Below are 21325 nucleotides of genomic sequence, written 5' to 3'. Positions count from 1 at the left end.
CACAGGCCTGTTTCCACACCAACTTTGCTGCACGGGAGTAAAAGCTGTGTGGACTCAGTATATCTTATCCATAAGTTAGAAGTAACGGGCATTAAAGTAAGTTACCAGTAGCGAGAATGATCTGGTGCGCATAAACCGGCTTCGGTGGTGGGGGCATGTGAGACGAATGGAGCAGGATAGGTTACCTAGGAGAATAATGGAGTCTGTCATGGAAGGTAAGAGAAATATAAGTACACCAAGACGACGATGGTCAGAGTCAGTTTCTAATGATTAAAAGATAAGAGGTACGGAACAAAAGAGGCCACAGAGTTAGTTACGAATAGAGGATTGTGGAGGCGTTTAGTTAATTTACAGTGGCTTGCAGACGGAACACAAAGGCATAACAGTCTATAATGAAGATGTGTGCATGGCCTGTATGCAAATTCATGAACACTATAACTTTCATTACCTATCCCTTCTTTGAACAACCAACCAGATTATCTGCAGACATAGTGAAGAGCGTGTCCTTTAAAGATATGTACACAAATCATTCATAAACCACTCTATTCTGAACGTTCTGACAAAAATCACGTTCACCTTCGATGGACTGTTTTAAAATTTTTACTTCGTATCGCCTTTCTGGAATACTTTACTTGCTCAATGCATTCACCGAGTTCAGACAGTGGAGGTTAACAATGACAAAAGTTAAAATAAACCCTTCAAACGATGAGTGTATACTGTCCTTACTACATACACAAGGGAAATCTGAAAAATTAAGATCTCCAAAAGAGCTTACGAATTAACAACTCTTTTAATTAACCTTTAACAAATCCCCGCCCATTAAAACGGATAATGGGAGATAGTCTGTAAACAGGAAACTAACACAACTTTCCTAATATATGTATCAGTAAATGATTCGTCTTTTTCAATTGCAACTGTAACACATGCCGTTGGCATAACTTGACAACAGAACGGCGAGGCATGGGAGGCTGTGCGGGTCGGAATCCAATGCGATCCCACAGTACAGACCTCGGCTATCCCAAGAGTGAATTCATCCCACATTTACCTATTACACCAAGGTGCCTTAATTTTAGCTCCAGGCACATATCTACAGTATACATTCAAATATTACAAATGAAAAATTGCAATTAACTTACATAGGTTCTCAGACGAGGCGCGAAAAAATATCGAGCTGATGGCGATAGACATAAAAAAGCAACAACAGTATTATAGTGGCCACTGCTTCCAATGTACGAAGGATGGTTTATAGTCAATTGTAACATTGATAACACCGCAAAAACTGTTGTATCTTTCAACACACGTCACCCTTCCACGGCATTCAGAAGGGTAGGCTACTCTGTTTCCATTCAGATGACTGATGCCAAGTACTTGTTTAGATGTAGGCCCTACCTCACAGGAATGGTTTCACTCACCAAAAGCGTAGGTAAATGAAATGTGTCATCATTGCTTTGTTCCATGGGCTGAGGACAACGTGGCCCCATCACAGCATTTACTTGGAGTGAAGAAGCTGATGGATGAGGGAAAGAACACTCTGAACTGTTGCTATAAGCGTTGAGATACAAAATCTAAAATTTATGGGCACCGTCATTTTTAAGTTGATACTTTTCCGGTTCGAGCCATCACACCGGATTTTTTACCAGTGGCTTTACGTCGCACCGACACAGATAGGTATTATGGCGACGATGGGATAGGAAAGACTTAGGAGTTGGAAGGAAGCAGCCGTAGCCTTAATTAAGGTACAGCCCCAGCACTTGCCTCGTGTGAAAATGGGAAACCACGGAAAACCATCTTCAGGGCTGCCGGCAGTGGGGTTCGAACCCACTATCTCCCGGATCCAAGTTCACAACAGCGCGCCCCTAACCGCACGGCCAACTCGCCCGGTTTACCAGTTCCTACCAACTGGCACACCAAGAGAAGCCAACCAGAATAACTTAGGTGTGTTGAAATGTAATCGTTGATACGATAATCCTCAAATGGCGTTCCATGAATTTTCCAACTTAACTCAAGAGTATGAGTAGATCGAATCACGAATAAAGAGATACGGAATCGAATTGGTGAAAGGAGAACGATATGGCGAAATTCGATCAGAAGGAGAGAGAGATTGATAGGACACATCTTAAGACTCCCAGGATTTGTTCAGGTAGTTTTTAAGGGAAGTGTAAGCGGTAAGAACGGTAGAAGCAGACCTACTCATGAATATGAGAAACAGATTTAAGTAGATGTAGTAATTACGTAGAAACGAGAAGGTTAGCACAGGATAGGGCGGCATGGAGCACTGCATCAAGCCAGTCTATGGACGGATGACCCAAACAATAATAATAATAATAATAATAATAATAATAATAATAATAATAATAATAACAACACAGATACGACAGCAGCTGAGGTTATCAAGACTGATTCTTCAGAAGTGATGAGCAGTGTTCCCAGAAAGTCAATGTTGAACAACATTATCTGAACGAATGAAAAGTCCAAAATTTTTAAAAGCCTAGTATCCTGACCAAGAAGACTTTCCAAGAAAGAGGGCAACGGAGACAGGGCAATCATTTCCTAGTTTCTTTTTCATTAAGTGCGGGCATGGGTATTCCTGAGTGGCATGCATGCGTGTCAACTGTGATGCGCGACTTTGGAGTGCATAATGATCAGGGTTATGATAATAGTAGTGTCAAAGACCTCATGTCAGCTCGTAACTAACCAATGTAATAAGACAGTTGGTCTAGGTGGTGGGGATTGCTGCTTTAAGAGAGATAATGACGGGTTTATCGATACTCACAAGACATTAAGGGAATACTTCTACCTGTCGCGTTAATCATGTGACATGACCGGCAAATCCAAGTCCAGTATTAGTTCGATCATGGACACAGCAATGTTTAGAGTCGATCCTGACTTCAATTCAATAAACATTCCTTCACGCCCCATTCAATTGAGGAGAGTTGTATCAAAAGACTAACTGCATGAAAAGTAATTTTGATATAATGTTAAGGTTTTTAGTCCACACCAGAAAGGTACGAGTTCTTTTCAATTGCGTCTCTACATTTCAGGTTAAATTACTTTTCCTCTAGTAATCAGTTTTTTAGGCAACGTTCCTCAATTGCTGGAACACCATTCCGAATAACCTATTATCGTCGTCAAATAATTACACTTACAATAACTGGAAAAGGTACACGGGAATTCTTATCAGCAAACACTCCTGTACACTATTTCTAAGCACCAACGAATTTAAAAAGTTCCATATACGCACTACGTTCGGCTACTCTGTTGAATGATCAGTGCAGACGTCTTCGGTTCAGAGGGTTCCGGATTCGATTCGCGGCCCGGTCGAGGATTTTAACTACGTCTGGTTAATTCCTCCGACTCCAGGACAGGGTGTTTGTGTTTGCATCGATACACTTCTCTTCACACACACACACAAATCATATATCAAACACGCAATAATTAGTACATCCCTTCGCATATGGTTGGCGTCAGGAAAGGCATCAAGCCGCAAAACATATGCGACGCAGTTCACACCCGCGACCCCACCAAGTGGTGGAAAAGCGGTGGGGGAAGTTACATTTGGGAGCTTTTAAATCTAACCAAGATTCTACATGCCGCTAGTTTCTCACGAACGCAACGCGGCCGCGGTTTTCAAATGGAAAGTCTCAGTGGATTAGATTCCACATACAGCTATAGATCTTGTGGCTTTTGGTCGTGAATTGCAGTCGTTTAAATCATAAATCTGCTAACTTTATAACCAAAGACGCCTGGTTTACAATCTGGCGGCTACAAATTCACAGCCATTTTTGCTACAAATCATTTTCATAACGAAGATGACTTGAACCACTTCACATATTACTTCACGGCTGCCTTGTCAGCCAGAACTCTCAAGGTGACGTCATACTGTCTCCCATAATTAAAGTTCCTCTTCTAGATTGAAGATCAAACTGAGTGTGTTATATCATATATCTTCGAAGTTTTCGTAGAAGAATGAGGATTTTACATGGATGACGTCACTAGTAAAACTGTGCTGTGTGTGTGACGCTACAGAAGTGGGTGTTGGATATCTTCATGGGAAAGTTCCATTGAAAACACAATTACACAGTATAATGTGAGAAAAGATGGCTCACGATTTCTCTCCTGAAGCATGGGAGAACGTCGTGCATTGAAAACAGACAATGAAACTAACGTCTCGGAATTTGTGCGTATTATGGATAGCCGCCTATTGAAGAACTAGAACGTTTTAGACAAACAAATATCGTTTTTCCTAAAAACTGAACCGGCGTATACATGTTTACGAAGAGAATTAATAGGGAATGTATATGTAGGCATAATCTAATAAGATACAATATTCAGTCTCATTTTTATAAACAGTGATAGAAGTACAAGCCGGCCGCGTGGTGCCTGCCTCTTACCCGGAGGTCCCGGGTTCGATTCCTGGCCAGGTCAGGGATTTTTACCTGGACCTGAGGGCTGGTTCGAGGTCCACTCAGCCTACGTGATTAGAACTGAGGAGCTACGTGACGGTGAGATAGCGGCCCCGATCCAGAAAGCCAAGAATAACGGCTGAGAGGATTCGTCGTGCTGACCACACGACACCTCGTAATCTGCAGGCCTTCGGGCTGAGCAGCGGTCGCTTGGTAGGCCAAGGCCCTTCAAGGGCTGTAGTGCCATGGGGTTTGGTTTGGATAGAAGTACACGAAAGATATACATCATTCTACTTACATAATTTCGCGCAAAAACTTGTTACTCTCCGAATACTATTCACCGTAAGAATCCATTCAGTATGATTCAGTACGCCTATGATTACTGAAAGGAAATATGTTGTTTTAAGAGAACTGTTGGACGATAGAATACTTCCGAAGTTCCTAACAGGAAAAAGTTCTGAAATTCAAGCTCGGTGGGTGTGAAATGTTTCTGTGGACCTCGAATGTTTCAACTATACGCGAGAAAGTGATTAATATGATTAGAAGTTGCGGATTTGGTGGTGGTGAAAAGAATGGATAAGGGTAGGTTACGGACAGAATAACTTCATTCTGTCTTAGAAGGTAAGATGACAAAGAGAGGAGGAGGAGGAGGAAAAATGAATGATCGTAAAACTGTTTAGTGGTTCTAAGTTAAGAGGGATGAAACTAGAGAAAAGTGGCAATGATAGTTGCAAAATCAAGATTACTGAGACGCTTAGTAATTCATACACGGAGATTTACAGACTGAACGCTGAAAACTTTAGTTAAAATGTATGTTCAATATACATGTACGTCGAAGTAAGAATGTTTTACACAAGCTGCGATTCAACAATTTACGCCAATCACGTACGACAGAAAGTACAGTAAGTAGTGTGAACATAAAATGCAGATACTAACATAATTACGAAACAATTTCATCGAAATGAATCTTCTGGCCGCCTCTGTGGTGTAGTGGTTAGCGTGATTAGCTGCCACCCCCGGAGGTCCGGGTTCGATTCCCGGCTCTACCACGAAATTTGAAAAGTGGTACGAGGGCTGGAACGGGGTCCACTCAGCCTCGGGAGGTCAACTGAGTAGAGGCGGGTTCGATTCCCACCTCAGCCATCCTCGAAGTGGTTTTCCGTGGTTTCCCACTTCACCTCCAGGCAAATGCCGGGATGGTACCTATCTTAAGGCCACGGCCGCTTCCTTCCCTCATCCTTGCCTATCCCTTCCAATCTTCCCATCCCCCTACTAGGCCCCTGTTCACTATAGCAGGTGAGGCCGCCTGGGCGAGGTACTGGTCATACTCCCCAGTTGTATCCCCCGACCAAGAGTCTGAAGCTCCAGGACACTGCCCTTGAGGCGGTAGAGGTGGGATCCCTCGCTCAGTCCGAGGGAAAAGCCGAACCTGGAGGGTAAACTGATGATGATGATGATGATGAATCTTCTGAATTGTTTTAAAATTTTCTGTAACAGAATCAAATAAAGTACGTTCCGGACAGGAATCTTGCTATAATCCAATAACATTCCTGACTTCACTATATAACGGTCAGTATTAATAAAATCAGTTTAAGTACCTGTTCACTTGATATAAATCCTACCGTCCCATGATACTCCGAAATTCCAGCATATAATCACATAAACACACACACACCGTGCCCGCACACCGAGACTCACACGCACTTAACTCAACCATCTCACAGCACCGCAAGCTGTTCACTAACGAACTGACTGGACTGGCCGCAGAGGGACAGCCACAGGTGGTGGCAAAGGACAAGCCGAATAGCGTTTGCGCATGCGCAAGCCATCCAATCGCACGATTCAAACCGTTCGCGAGGTACATCGAGGATAACCGAGGTGAACCGACTGGTATACAATAAAATGTATGACGTCAGTGTTGTTAAACACGAATCATGTTAGTGGAAGTAATTGTTTTACGGGGCACAACCACATGATTATCAGCCCGAGTGATGGGTAGTGGAATTAACTTATTGAGGATCATAACAGAAGCATAGAGAGAGCAAATATAAACCCTATTAAGTAATTTGTGCTTGGTTGGCTTATTGCAACACTATTTATTACCGAAGTACCGATATCGTTCCACAGCAATTTTAATAATAATAATAATAATAATAATAATAATATCATAAACACGATTAACAGCAATGCCTTAATCACATTCAACTCAATAACTTCAAAGACAGCCACTTTAATTTTTGCAGGTCACGGAACGGAAGCTGGACAAAGTTCCAGAGTGCAATTCGATATTACGTTAAATATTAAGAGTTCAACATGAAATCTGAACCACTACCATTATTTTCAGTTTCAAAAATCACTTTAGCATCAGCCAATTTGAGCCACGAAGGTTTGTGGAACAGGAGGCAAACATCAAAATGTTATTTATAATTTTTAATAAACAGTTTATGTTCTACCTTTCATCATCAAAGGATTGTCCAGAAGTTCAAAAATGTGTTTTCCAAATTATTCTGAATACTGCTATTCTAATGATAGTTCTACATTTGCGAAGATGCAAAAGGTTACAAACCACGGTGTTCGCAGGGCCACTTGGGATGGCCATGACGAAGAATGAATCAGTCGTCTGTTCCTCCCGTTAAGGTTACAGGCTGTGTCATCCATGTAATCTACAACACACGTACTGTATATGCAATACACAGCTGTGCGTGTGTGACAATGATTAAATAACAAAAAAGGCTGTATATTTATCGTCACTAAACAGTATTTCTGCACAAGGTCGACCATCATGCGCCAAATTCCGGCACACCCGTTATGTGAGGCGGGATGACATGTGGTCGCTATGAGAGAGACGTCTGAAACAAAACTCCTACCGTACTAAATATCACATCAGACACCTGGGTCAATCTGTGAATAATTTTGAAAAAAAAAAGGAAGGACGAGGAACGTATGCCAGTTAAAATAAATATTAGCTTTAAATACGCGGATGGTTCTGTTAGATCATTCCTTTAGGGCTACCACAGGGTTAGCCATTGGTGATAATGTGGACTTCGTCTCTGAAGTCTGACAGCAATCAGGTAAACAAGCTTCATTACCCCGAATATTTTCGTCTCCTACTCGGTTTTTAATTTTGTTTTTACTCTATATAACAGCTCAATGCATACGCAGAGGAAAATAGTATATTTGGATTAAAGTTTCCTGAAACATATACTTGTGACTCTCCTGTTACCTTACATATGAATAAACATTCATACTCGATTGAAGAAGGTAAGGTTTTTAAAGACTGTCGGACTTAACTTTACTTCTTATCCTGCTGTCCTTCAGTAATTGGTAAATCTTCGCCTCAAAATCTCTGGACTAATATACAATCAAGACATGTTAAACGCGTTAGAATGTTTGCTAACTGCACGTTAATTATTACTGTGTGAACAACTGTAATTCAGTTGGAGATGGTATTGAAATATACTCCACCAGGGAAGGGGGAAGGCCCTTCCAAGCATTTTCCTGGAGCAGGTGAGCATAAATTCGGAGAAAGGAGAAAAAGGCCAATTATTAAGAATTCTGTCAGCGTGAGAATTCAAATTCCAGATCAATTAACTACGCATTATTGGCTATCTAGGCTACAGAAATGTCATGGAAATTATTACTGCAAAGTATGGACTTTGTTCCTCATTATGAAATTATAATGTATACGTACCAGCTATTATTATTATTATTATTATTATTATTATTATTATTATTAATGTGCCAATGTATCTACTTACGTGTGTCCCCCGCATTAAAGTACTTTTAACTGCCAGTCAACTGTTACAGAACTCGACATCGTAATCTTGTTCACACTAAGTGCACTGGGCTGTTGACCACGCACGAAGTCCGACGACGACGACGACGACGACGACGACGACGACTACGGCAACCACCACCACTCCCGTAAAGTGTAAGCTGCTGTGTAGCATTCTCCTTTTTCGTTAGAAATTACTCGTGCTATCAAAGGAATGTTTATTAACTCGTAACAGTAAGCAAAGTTATGTGTATTGGATATCATCTTATAATAACACGACGACACTAGTCTTCCTCATAACATTGATCAGGCGAGAACGAGTGAAAGGTAGGAATATACCGTAATGCAAGATGATTCATGAACTTTGTTTCAAAACAGTCTTGCTCATGACGTGGCAGATTACGACATGTGCGACCAACTTGCCACATTTTCAGTTTTTCTAAAGCTGCCACTCATCGTTACAGCAAATCAAGCGAATTAATCGCTATCTTATCAGTGATGAGCGTTAAGGTTGACGAAACGTCTACCCCTACTTGCAGATATCACAACGTGATATACTGAAATTCTCAGCCTGGTGTATGGGGGCTATGTATAGTAGTGTTCATCCACACGTCCATAGTATTATCGTTACTTCCCTCGATGTCATGGGTTAAAACAATAAAAATATGGCAGAAGACACTTCCTGGCACAAAAACTAATCGGAATCTAGTGCAGAAGAAGTCCGGCCCCGCGGTGTAGGGGAGAACGCGTCCGCCTGTCACCCGGCGGCCCCGGGTTCGATTCCCGGCCTGACCAGGGGTTTTTAATTGTCAATGATTAATATCCCTGGCCTGGGGACTGGGTATTTGTGTCGTCCTTAATGTTCCTTTCCTCACATTCAACACTTTACACTCCCGCCATTTCTAAATACACGCAGGTTCACAAGTTAGGTCGACGCCATGAATAAATAGCATTTTTTTTACACATATGTCCAACACACACTTTGCCAATAACCTTGCGTAGTTAGGTTAGACAGTGATAAAAAGCGTGTAAAGAGGGCAATTTGAAGCGAATGTTTTCATTTAAGCTCGTTCTAAAGCTGAGTTTACACTAAGCGCAATTTCCTCGCTAAATAATTTCGCGAGGGAATTGCGCCTAGTGTAGACGCTCCCTCGCCCATGAGTAATTGCGGAGTGAGGGCCCTCGCTGCGAGACGGAGCTCAGTCGGTTTTTGTCCGCGCATCAAGCGATTTCGCTCATCGAATTTCGCGCAGTGTAAACGTGGTCCCCATAGTTGCGCGAGGGATGAATCAAGAACAGTGCTTGCAGCTCATCGAGCTCTAAAAATCGAGAGATTGTGTGGAATCCGAAAAACAAAAACTATTTCAATCGCAATAAAAGAGAAGATGCGTGGAAGGAAATTAGTTCTCAACTAAACTTTCCTATTTCTACAGTGAAAGAGAAGATGAAAGCTCTACTGGGATCATATCGAAGCGAAAGATCGAAAGAAAATAAGAGCAGAGTCACTGGATCAGGTAAGCAATTACTGTTGGTTTATAATGCAGAAGTGTGTCATTTCATTAATTTTTTTGAACCAACCGGTACCTATTTTGAAGCAGTCTTGGGTCATTGTGAAGAACTTACATTGACCGGCACGAAAAACGCAACACCTCAATTTCTTACAAGATTTTCTTCCCTTCTCGATCAAAAATGACATCCATATGATTGAAAACGCGGCTGCAGCGGATAGAGGTACAAAACAGGTTTCCATGTTGGCTGAAAAACCAGAACTGAAGCTTTCAGGCTTGTCGAAGGCGGCTTGCCCCACTCGCGCTATATTTCGCTCCGAATTGCGCTCTGCTTTGGGAAGTGCGAAATTTCACTCGCAGCGAGTAAGTTTCGCCCGAGCGACTTTCGCGAGGGAGTTTTGCTAGTGTAAACGCAGCTTAAGGGCATAGAGGTGCAACTATTCACTGGCAAGAGTAGATAAACCTTCGTACACTAACTAGGTAAGTAACTTCCCCCAACCCTCACCCTTACTCTTTATGGATAAGTGACAAAGTGTCGGCCTCAGGATTCCAAGATCGTGGGTTGAAACCCCGCAGAGGTGGCCATATTTTGAAGGACGGAAAAGAGTCCATTCAACACTCCATGTTGATGTTGGCATGTAAACGATCTCTGTTAGCACATTTGAAGTTTACCCAGCAAAATTAATTAAAACTCTATCATAGATCTCCCAGCAGAGATCCGATTTGCTCTGCCACCCAGTAAACCCGAACGTCAAATTGAATACGCAGGCAGCCTAAATGGCGTCCGGCTCCATGGCTAAATGGTTAGCGTGCTTGCCTTGGGTCACAGGGGTCCCGGGTTCGATTCCCGGCAGGGTCGGGAATTTTAACCATTATTGGTTAATTTCGCTGACACGGGGGCTGGGTGTATGTGTCGTCTTCACCATAATTTCATCCTCATCACGACGCGCAGGTCGCCAACGGGCGTCACATCAAAAGACCTGCATCTGGCGAGCCGAACTTGTTCTCGGACACTCCCGCCACTAAAAGCCATACGCCATTTCATTTCAGCCTAAGTGGCGTCAAATTAAAATGCCTGAACACGGTAGTTGAGATCATATTATCATCATTATTCGCCATGTAATCTCTATGATATTTTATTTCGATCGTGCTTTATACTATGCGATAGAAATTTTCAATCGATTTCTTACTTCTTATGACAGGAAGTGTACGTAATACATTTGCGTAAGGGGTTATGCGCTATTTTCACTCAGTGTCTACAACGGTTTGAAACAAACCAAAAAAACTGGTATTCAGCAAATATTACGTCAAACAGAGGAAGCGCTCCCTTTTATTTAGTGGTCGATGGGAGAGTGTATCACAACATTCGTCCGTATATGAAATGAGAAAGGTATGGAAAACCACTTGTAGAATGGCTACGAGTGGGATTTAAACCCACTTCACGTTGTCAGTTTAATTCCTGAGGCTGAGTCCAATCCTTTCAAACCTCATATCGAAACTTAAATTCGTCGTGACACAGCTGGGGAAAGAGTCCAGGTCAACTGAGAGGGAAGGTACATGACAATCCCTAGATTTGTTGAAATTCCCTTTATAATCGTTAAATAAATGAATATGCGTTATATAAAATGATGTGTATTATATTAAATTTGTAATGTAGATTAGAGTGTACACGTTTGCGTTCTATAGCGTAGAATGTTCAAGTCTCTTGGCTTGAGAGGAGATCAAACTGGTAGCATCATAACGATTCTTGAAAGATTGCAAAGATCTGAATGAGCTATAAATTCAATACGATGATTTTTACTTTGTGATCATGTTGCTCGTTTTACGTCACACTAACTACTACTACCGTTTTCGGAGACAACGATGTGCCACGAATTTTTTTCCACAGCAGTTAATTTACAAGCCGGTGAATCTACCGACACGACGATTGCAATTTAAATACACAGACTTGTGCTCAGAAAGCCAGCACTGGATGTTGCTGAGCCACTCAACTCGGATAGTGAACTATTTATCAATACAGTAGTTAAAATATTTACAGAGGCGCATTAGCTCTCTATGCCACAAGTGTAAATGCATGCTTATCAAGTACTACTAATATCTAGTTACTCTGCAGAATATTACAAAATATTGTTATTTTTTTAATGTACGGAAGTTCCTCGGGAGGATGATAAAGATTAGTTGATGTACAGTCGTTTAAAAAAAGAAGGAGCGCATGGCATTGTGTAAGTTCCTCGATGGGTACACTTTTCGCAGAAACAACTGAAGCTATGGATACGATGCTTATTGTGGGTATCCACAGGGTTTGCTTCAACAATTTGATAATAATTAACATTAAGTCTGATAAACTATTAAATACCGGGCTGAATGGATCAGACGGTTGAGGCGCTGGCCTTCTGACCCCCAACTTAACGGGTTCGATCCTGGCTCAGTCCGGTGCTATTTGAAGGTGCTCAAATACGTCCGCCTCGTGTCGGTTGATTTACTGACATGTAAAAGAACTCCCGCGTGACTAAATCCCGGCACCTCGGCGTCTCTGAAAACCGTAAAAGTCATTGGGGCGTAAAGCAAATAACATTAAAATATTAAATGGGAGGAGCATACAGTACCATGTGCTTTTTTGTGGGAAACTATACATTTACTCTTATGACGACACTTCAAAGCTTCAAGTTCGTTTAGAAGGTGGTTTTGCCTGGAATGGAGGATGGAGGTTAACGGAGAAACCTTCGTGGGCTGGCCGAGCCAAGAACAGGATTAGTCATCGCGCAACAATTCCCGGTGAGAGGTAGAGCGTCGGCTTCGAACACTTGAACTAAAGCTTTTAAAATTTTAGATAAACATAATGCATGGTAGGCACATTCCTTACTCCGTTAGAGTCGTAGCTACACGACATACTAACAAACTGAATGCAGTATTTTATGATGAAACCTTACTCTTAAAATGCCGACGTATACACAAAGAGAACACTAAGCCTAAGCGTTTCTTTATGAACCCGATGCATCCTTAACTATTACTTGTGGATCATGGGAGACTACTGGCAAAAATGAGTGCAATTGGACTAGACAAAAGAGTGACTGAATGGGTTGCTATATTTCTAGAAAATAGATCTCAGAGAGTTAGAGTAGGTGAAGCTTTGTCTGACCCTGTAATAGTTGAGAGGGGAGTTCCTCAGGGCAGTGTTATCGGACCTTTATGTTTTCTTATATATATAAATGATATGAGTAAAGGAGTGGAATCGGAGGTAAGGATTTTTGCGGATGATGTTATTCTCTATAGAGTGATAAAGAAGTTACAAGATTGTGAGCAACTGCAACGTGACCTCGAAAATATTGTGAGATGGACAGCAGGCAATGGTATGATGATAAACGGGGCTAAAAGTCAGGTTGTGAGTTTTACAAATAGGAAAAGTCCTCTCAGTTTTAATTACTGCGTTGATGGGGTGAAAGTTCCTTTTGGGGATCATTGTAAGTATCCAGGTGTTAATATAAGGAAAGATCTTCACTGGGGTAATCACATAAATGGGATTGTAAATAAAGGGTACCGATCTCTGCACATGGTTATGAGGGTGTTTAGGGGTTGTAGTAAGGATGTAAAGGAGAGTGCATATAAGTCTCTGGTAAGACCCCAACTAGAGTATGGTTCCAGTGTATGGGACCCTCACCAGGATTACCTTATTCAAGAACTGGAAAAAATCCAAAGAAAAGCAGCTCGATTTGTTCTGGGTGATTTCCGACAAAAGAGTAGCGTTACAAAAATGTTTCAATGTTTGGGTTGGGAAGAATTGAGAGAAAGAAGAAGAGCTGCTCGACTAAGTGGTATGTTCCGAGCTGTCAGCGGATAGATGGCGTGGAATGACATTAGTAGACGAATAGGTTTGAATGGCGTCTATAAAAGTAGAAAAGATCACAATATGAAGATAAAGTTGGAATTCAAGAGGACAAACTGGGGCAAATATTCATTTATAGGAAGGGGAGTTAGGGATTGGAATAACTTACCAAGGGAGATGTTCAATAAATTTCCAATTTCTTTGAAATCATTTCGGAAAAGGCTAGGAAAGCAACAGATAGGAAATCTGCCACCTGGGCGACTGCCCTAAATGCAGATCAGTATTGATAGTATTGTGAGAGAACGATGAGCTGACTTCTGTCCTACTTCCATCTCCCAGGACGAAACGGGCGACACGATTGTAAAAGAATGGCTGCAGATATGACGGACGTCATCAGGGAACAAGTCTACTTTCAGATGTTAAGAACAATAGGCGAGCAGCAAGAGACAGGCACGCGTGCTCTGCTGGTAAACAGCTGAGATGAACACATCTGGACAAATAGCACACGTTTTTTTATCCCTGTCTACATTAGCAAAACCTTTCTACTGTACAGATCCGCGAAGAGGGTGTAGCACGAGGTCAGGGTGAGCACCAAGACCTGAGATCACAACCCATTTCAAGCTTGGTGAGCATACTCTCTCAAAAACAAAAGGATTTTCTATGTAAAACGTTTGGAAGTACATTCTTTCCTGCTAGTGGCTTAACGTCGCACCAACCTACCGTAGATGGGATTTTGGCGGCTATGAGTCAGGAAAGGGCTAGGCCAAGGAAGGAAGCGACCGTGGCATTAAGACACAGCCCTAGTAATTGCCTTATTTGAAAGTGGGAAACAACATAAAATCACCTTCAGGGCTGCAAGCAATTCGATTCCAACCCACCACATCCCGAATGCAAGCGAACTCCCAGCTACGTGACGCACACCGCGTAGCCAGCCCGCTTGGGATTTTGGGACAGAAATGTCCTGGTACGAATTATATTATGTATTCGTGAATCAGTATCTATATTTTAATTGATACATACTCGTTTTCTCATAAATTTCGAAATTTAATGAGAGAATGGCCGGTACGAAATATTATAAAAAAAAGTACATGCAGTAGTGGGCCATTACTGACAACACCTACGCCACGTGATTCGTGCGATGTCCGCGTTCAAAATCTATGAAGACACAAAGAAAAGGCATTAGATCTGTCATAAAAACAGTCGGTGCTCAGGCAGGTTACAGCTAATCTCGCTTGCAGGTTTGTGCCTCGGGTAAATGCAGTAACGGGTCAGCAAAATGAAGCCGCAACACAGGTGTGCTTATTACGAGGATAGTTAAAATGAGAAGATTAGACCGTGAACTCCATGGAATATCACTGTTTTGAAGTATGTAGACGACACTGATTACAGACATTAAAAAACATTTTCTTACACAGAAAGTGAATGCACACGTTGTAGAAATATGGGTGCATTTGGACATCGGGGCATTGGACGGAAGATCATTTATAAGTCGAAAATAAGAGCTAACCTGCTATTTTCCAATATTTGTGACAGTCAAATGGAGCAGAAGTAATCCAATCGATGTTACAAGGATATGTTAGTAGGATATACAGTATATTATTTCCCGAAGGCAGGTCCGAACCTCCGCAGAGGTGTGCCTGAGCCGGAGTTTACGTACGGTAGGATGGCCAGTTTCTTTCCGCTCCTCCATTCCCTCACCCCCACCAACAGCGCGTGGCAATCCATCCAAATCTTGACCACACCCAAAGTTGCTTAACTTCGGAGATCTCACAGGATCCGGTGTTTCAACACGGCTACGGCCCTTGGCGTATATCATTATGGAACTGCAATAATAACAGAAAGGTACAGAAAACTGCATAGCATTACTTGGATTACTCGTGCCCTTATTTGACTGCTACGAAAACCGAGACTGAGAGGAAGTAAGTTAGTGGTTTAGAGTCACATTAGGTTTTCGGCGACGATGTGGTATATAAAATAGCTTTGATTGCGAAGGAAGCGGGTGTGGCCGTGAGAGAGGAATAGCCCTAGCATCCCCTGGTATGAAAAGAGAAACCGTGCGGGACAGGCGATTCCTACATTCAGTGTATTTCTAAAGATCCGTTCTATAATGCCTTGATATCAGTACCCGTCCGTATTCTTATATCCTGCATATTATACCAGACCATAACTACTTTTCCAACGAGATATCGTATAACAATCCAAATACCGGGTACGGTAGGAACTGTACTATTTAACGGAGGCGCGACCGTCTCAACGAACACCCACCAATCTAGTGGGAAATACAGTATATAGTGACTCAAAATAAAACTTTTTTTTTTTTTTTGCTATGGGCTTTACGTCGCACCGACACAGATAGGTCTTATGGCGACGATGGGACAGGAAAGGCCTAGGAGTTGGAAGGAAGCGGCCGTGGCCTTAATTAAGGTACAGCCCCAGCATTTGCCTGGTGTGAAAATGGGAAACCACGGAAAACCATCTTCAGGGCTGCCGATAGTGGGATTCGAACCTACTATCTCCCGGATGCAAGCTCACAGCCGCGCGCCTCTACGCGCACGGCCAACTCGCCCGGTCAAAATAAAACTAGTACAGTGAACAATCACCTAGTATCCAAGGAGGTAGAGTAAATTTATTGATTCACCGAACCGAAATCTGCATGTTCTAATGCCCGCAACATTATGTATTAAAACATTAGTTTCAAAGAACTACACATTGCATGTAAAATAAATATTGTAATTTTATTTTGCAACAATCCAACGTCACAGTAAAACTCGTACAGTCCTCTTCTAGAGGAAACAAAGCAAACAAATACAAGATTAACTTCCCATTCCTACTGAATCATGCTCCCTTGAAGTTGTGCTTCACTTCTACAGAGAGAACTGCTTATCTATGACTGCATTGGGTGCTCGAAGTTCTGTAAATGAATGTAAGCTGATCACAGACCATCATCGGCGGGAAAATCTTCAAGAGAAATCGCCAGATTGGTGAACATACCTCATTGCAATGCACAGGCTGTCATAAAGATAAACGCTGGTTACTTAAAGTGAAGACTGATCCAAAATTATCCGCACCTAAGTTGGCTCTAGAGGCTGAAAAGTGTTTACGTATGAAATGTTATCCTGAAAAAGTGAGAAATATGTTGAGAAAACATAATCACCACGGCCCAGTAGCTAGAAACATTTTATTAGTGAGGTTAACAGAAGGAGAAGAACATAGTTTGCTGTGAAGCACATAAATTAGGACTTTCAATTTTGGAAAACTGTTCTTTTCACTGATGGATGAAAAATAAACTTATTTGGTTTAGGTAGGAAGAGTTGTGCATGGCGTAAGCCAAATTCGGAACTCTAGGTGAAATCTTCAAAACTTTCTATGAAACACGGTGAAGGATCAGTTAATTCAGTTAACGAACTTGTATTCAAGCTAAGTTTATAGCCACTGAAAGGACGTTTAACACACAACATTATTATTATTATTATTATTATTATTATTATTATTATTTACAGTTCATCAGATAGTCTCCGTGTGCAGTTAGTATATGAAATCGTTGACCGTATATTTTCCATTGCCTGAAATGTAGTAGTAGTAGTAGTAGTAGTAGTAGTAGTAGTAGTAGTAGTAGTAGTAGTAGTAGTAGTAGTAGTAGTAGTAGTAGTAGTAGTAGCAGCAGTAGTAACAGGGGAAGATAAAATGTTACCACTTCATTTCAACGGATATCTAGTTGATCTCCAACAAACACAGGATTCAGCTGCAAGGTAGTAAGAAGAGGATCTTACAAGACTATTATACTGCCAGATATCGCATACGGAAGAGTTGAAGAAAACGTCCGTTGAATCATCTAATAAATTTAGGACAGATTTAGCATGATTGAATAAATATATATGTGCAACATTTTTCTTGATTAAACAGAACTGTAATTTCTACTCATTTGTGAGGTAGCAATAATCGTGGTACTGGGAAACCCAATACCTAAGCTACCACTGTATACTTCTAGGAAAGACAGTGTCGACTATCTAAGCGTCTACATCTGATATAGCTTACAGTACTCTGTAATAACCTTTTAGTCTCTTGAATCTAAAAAAAAATCTCTAGGAATGTTTTGACTTATACGACAAAGTGCTGACCTTCATAGGCGACAAAAAAATGAAAATGTAATTTCAAAATATGTTCTTGTGCTTTTTATTTCGAATTTTGGAGCGTCCTCATTTGAGTACATCAGGTCTAAAATAGTATTTCTTCTGTAGCTACGGACATATTTACTACGACTTGGATTATTATGTCCAGCCGCGGCTCTAAGCCTCTGCTTTCGGGAGACGGGACAGGGCAGGACCTCACGGCTGGCCCCAACCGTCGGCTGTCCTGAGAATGGTTTTCCGTGGTTTTCCATTCTCCTACACTAAGACGAATACCGGGACAGTTCCTAGTATAGGCCACGGCCGCCAACCCCCTCACCTTCTCCGTGCATCTCCTTCACCGCAACAAATCTCCCGGCCTGAGAGACGGCGTCACCGTCTAAGAGGCCCGTCTCCCCCTTTAGGGGAAGAATGAAAACGTTTTAGTAGTAGTAGTTTTTATGTTCCTTTTAACGAGTATTAGGCCCGGAACTTCTCTCTGCCGCAGAGGGTAGCTGGTCATTTTTTCTGGTCAGTTCGTTATCTTCTTCAAAGGAACTACAGTACTATGATGTTATTCGAATGTATGACACGTTCCGTCAGTTCTTCCGAGAGACGATTTCTGAATTCAAGAGACTTCAGTATTTCCTCCTTGGTCATCAGATTCAAAATCAGACATTCTCCTTCTTCAGCAATTAGAAAATATAGGTACTATGCAGTTTATAACCTTTCATGTGTGAAATTAAAATATATTAAAATCGGTAATTAACCTTTATTGAGCCGTAAATAAAAAAATCCACCAAGCTCGATAGCTGCAGTCGCTTAAGTGCGGCCAGTATCCAGTATTCGGGAGATAGTGGGCTCGAACCCCACCGTCGGCAGCCCTGAAAATGGTTTTCCGTGGATTCCCATTTACACACCAGGCAAATGCTGGGGCTACCTTAATTAAGGCCACGGCCGCTTCCTTCCCTTCCTAGCCCTTCCCTGTCTCATCGTCGCCTTAAGACCTATCTGTGTCGGTGTGACGTAAAACAACTTGTAAAAAAAATATCCAAGGTGCGATTTCTAAGTTTGTCGCCTAGTATTTCTATCAGTACTGACCCAGTGTGACCAATTTAGGGCAGTTGCAACTCAGGCCCTCCAGTAAAACATTTCATCTCGAGTGTTACGGACTATTCACAAAATGACCACAAAAAAACATTATAACATTATTTCGTAAGTATTTCACAATTATGTCATTAACATTTACATTGATGGTTTGCTCGCTCAGCCATCTGGACGAATGTGCACTGCCTTTTGGATTCTTAGCCTTGTTTCCGCGGTACAGATTAAAATATCAACGCTAGATGGTAGCCAGGAATGTCCGAATTCATTTTTAAGAGTAAAATAAAATCAATGTCCCCGATTGAGGACAAAGAGTGTAGGACAAACTCCAGGAGGATAAGTACTGGGCGATGATGAGCAGAGAAGCCAGCCCCGCGGTGTAGGGGTAGCGTAACTGCCACTTACCCGGAGGCCTCGAGTTCGATTTCCGGCCAGGCTGGTTTGAGGTTCACGCAGCCTATGTGATTACAATTGAGGAGCTACTGACGGTGAGATAGCGGTCCAGGTCTACAAAGCCAAGAACAACGGCCGAGAAGATTCGTCGTGCAGACTACACGGCACCTCGTAATCTGCAGGCCTTCGGGCTTAGCAGCGGGTGCTTGGGAGGCCAAGACCCTTCCGGGCTGTTGCGCCATGGGGTTTGGTTTGGTTTGGTTTGGTTTGGTTAGAGGTTGGAGATGAACAAAAATGCTATCAGCAGGATGAATTGTGAATGGCGACAAATTACATGAAAAAAAAAAAACAATTCATGAGGCAGGTGTCTTTCTGTGAAATAAATACGTCATTCCAGAAAGTTTCGAAGTTCCGAATAACAATTTCGACTATCTCTGTTCAAACACAAGAGTTAACAAATAACTGATCATAGAACGCAAAACAGAAGGACAAAAAGAACAGTGGCTGAACATCCACGATACGGGAAACAACTTACTCCCACGATGGTCGCCAGGAGACGTGAGTCGAGTTTTTTTAATTCGCTTTACGTCGCACCGACACAGATAGGTATTATGGCGACGGTGGGATATGAAAGGCCTAGGAATGGGAAGGAAGCGGCCGTGGCCTTAAGGTACAGTCTGGTGTGGAAATGGGGAAACCACGGAAAACCATGTTCAGGGTTGCCGACAGTGAGGTTCGAACCCACTACCTCCCGGATGCAAGCTCACAGGGAGTAGAGTTTAAGAAAGAAATGCAATCACGCAGTAGGCCCTACTTATCAGTCACCAGCGACCATGGATTCTTTATATGTTCCGCCAATATCCCTGAATAACTTTGGAAAATTTGTCGGTCTGAGTTCACATCCACTCAGTAGTGTTTTATATGTCCCGAGTACGTTGGAAATTTTATTACGTCCGTGAAACTCTCTCTGCGACTGAGCCCTGTACCTCCGGATCATCATTCTGTTACTCTACCTGTAAACACGGTACAGTATATGGCTGAACATTATTTCCACCCAACATTTCTCAGTTTAGTGTCGTTTATTGGTGGTGTGAAATCTGACGCATCTCTGGCAGTTACGTTAGGTTGACCTCGGGGGATATTACCAGCTCAAGCGTCATGGTGATGCACGGGATAACATTATCACCTGGCACAACTTCTTGTGCAGTGTCACTAACCGGACCTTACCTGTGTTATTCATTGCACGTGCAATCTGGATGTGTAAACACAAGTTACGTCTTGTGGGTGGTGGTGGTGGTGGTGGTGGTGGTGGGGGAGCAAAAGAGGCATGCGGAACTCTTCGCTGAGGTTGACGAGCTGGCTAGTCGCACACGCGGTCCACATTCAGTCTCGTCACACCCATGTAAATTGCAAGCTTGGTGCCAGACGTGCAGGTATGGGTCCAGTGCAATGCCTGACGGGCACACCCAGCGCTTGGGAAGATCACGTGCGCATCAGTGGGATACACCTCATATCAACTATCTGATTTAACTTCTTATTTCAAGAACTTATACTACACCTATCTTACTCAATGCCAGTACCATATGAATCAAAGTGCCAAGATTGAGCGACGCTAACCCTGACCGCGGTAACATTCGCGACTTCCGGAGGCTGTTCCAAATGAAGATGACTCTCGTGCTTTTCTACGTTCATTACTGGAAAAGAGGCACATGCAATTTACCCCAGATTATTTTTATATATAAATCCAAAAGACTAGCTTAGTATCCCGCAATTCTTCACCCAAAAGTATTGCTCTCTTTGGGCTAGCCATATTTATCAAGGCATATCGTATTATTTGCAAGCACGATTGGCGCAGTCATAGACGAAGGAGAAATGGGATCCGGCAGAAATACTTCCCTGATTGGAAAATACAATTAGCTGAGAGCTCAAGTGTAATTTATTAACTTCATATGTGTATGTGTATCAACTGTCATGCAATAATAATAATAATAATAATAATAATAATAATAATAATAATAATAATAATAATAATGTATTTTGTTTTTACGTTCCACTAACTACTTTACGGTTTTCGGAGACGCCGAGGTGCCGGAATTTATCCCCGCAGGAGTTCTTTTACGTGCCAGTAAATCTAATGACACGAGGCTGACGTATTTGAGCACCTTCAAATCCCACCGGACTGAGCCAGGATCGATCCTGCCAAGTTGGGGTCG

The 21325-nt window shown here is 42.2% G+C and overlaps 1 protein-coding gene across 4 annotated transcripts in view; it reads right to left on the bottom strand.

Annotated features, from left to right (window-relative positions):
* bbg (big bang) overlaps positions 1–21325 on the bottom strand; it is a 263462-nt gene that overhangs the window by 75418 nt on the left and 166719 nt on the right. For 2 of the 4 annotated variants that reach the window (XM_067140566.2, XM_067140570.2), the window contains exon 1: positions 6002–6137. The exons of the other annotated variants lie outside the window; for them this stretch is intronic. The gene's annotated coding sequence lies outside the window, so the exon portion shown is untranslated. Of the gene's footprint in view, positions 1–6001; positions 6138–21325 lie in introns of those variants that run through there. 4 annotated transcript variants of the gene reach the window in all.

This window comes from Anabrus simplex, chromosome 2 (genome assembly GCF_040414725.1).
Source record: "Anabrus simplex isolate iqAnaSimp1 chromosome 2, ASM4041472v1, whole genome shotgun sequence".
In the NCBI taxonomy this organism is placed as follows: domain Eukaryota; kingdom Metazoa; phylum Arthropoda; class Insecta; order Orthoptera; family Tettigoniidae; genus Anabrus; species Anabrus simplex.
The sequence above is the reverse complement of the archived record's forward strand: the minus strand, read 5'-3'. Positions and strand labels throughout refer to the sequence as shown.